Here is a 901-nt window from a genome sequence, read left to right as displayed (position 1 = left end):
GTGGAGACTCTCCCCCACATGCCTGAAACTAGCTGCAACACCATGAGCATTTCTGATTGGCCAGTTGGCACCCCTTGTTCCTAACTCACAATACTTATGCGCTGGTTCACCAATAGGAATCCTTCACTTTCTGATTCCTCATTTGCATACGGCTATCTATTAAATAGCGCATCCGGGAGACTTTCTCCATCACAAACCCTCGCGTCCATTCACCATGCCTGAAGCGGTGTCCAGGGGCCGAAGAAAGCGGCCACCAAGAAGCGGGCCAAAGGCGACAAGAAGCGCAGGAAGACCAGGAAGCAGAGTTACAGCATCTACATCTACAAGGTGCTGCAGCAGGTCCACCCCGACCCGACACCGGCATCTCCTCCAAGGCCATGAGTGTCATCAACTCGTTCGTCACTGACATCTTCGAGCGCATCGCCTGCGAGGCCTCCCACCTGATCCATTACACCAAACGCCAGACCATCTCCTCCCGGGAGAACCAGACCGCCGTCCACCTCCTGCTGCCCGGGGAAATGGCCAAGCACGCCGTCTCGGAGGGGACGAAACCAGTCACCAAATACACCAGCTGCAAATAAAGCCTCTTGTTCCTCCCACCTTAAAAACTCAACCCAAAGGCTCTTTTCAGAGCCACTCACGAGATCCAGAAGGGACTATTTATTTTCATTTGACTAATGGCATTTGAAATATGGGCAGCATAAAGAATGAAACTCTTTTAAAAAATGTTTTATCATCCTTTCTTTATTTAACCCTCACTTTCATTTTTTTGTCGTATGTTCAGATTTTGCTGGTGTGTTTTTATAATACAGTATATCGTTAATTTAAAATAGATTGAAATTTAACAAATATATAATAACAAAATGACGCATTGTCACTGCCCTGTTTTGTACAAAGCACT

At 47.1% G+C, this 901-nt stretch overlaps 1 pseudogene; it reads left to right on the top strand.

Moving 5' to 3' along the window:
- The first annotated feature begins 214 nt into the window (after positions 1-214).
- LOC147093400 (histone H2B 8-like) lies at positions 215-581 on the top strand (annotated as a pseudogene).
- Positions 582-901: the final 320 nt, after the last annotated feature.

Source organism: Somniosus microcephalus, unplaced genomic scaffold (genome assembly GCF_052327205.1).
Source record: "Somniosus microcephalus isolate GS21.2 unplaced genomic scaffold, FLI_Smic_1.0 unresolved_chr1, whole genome shotgun sequence".
Taxonomy (NCBI): Eukaryota; Metazoa; Chordata; class Chondrichthyes; order Squaliformes; family Somniosidae; genus Somniosus; species Somniosus microcephalus.
This window is presented reverse-complemented; position numbering and strand designations above follow the sequence as displayed.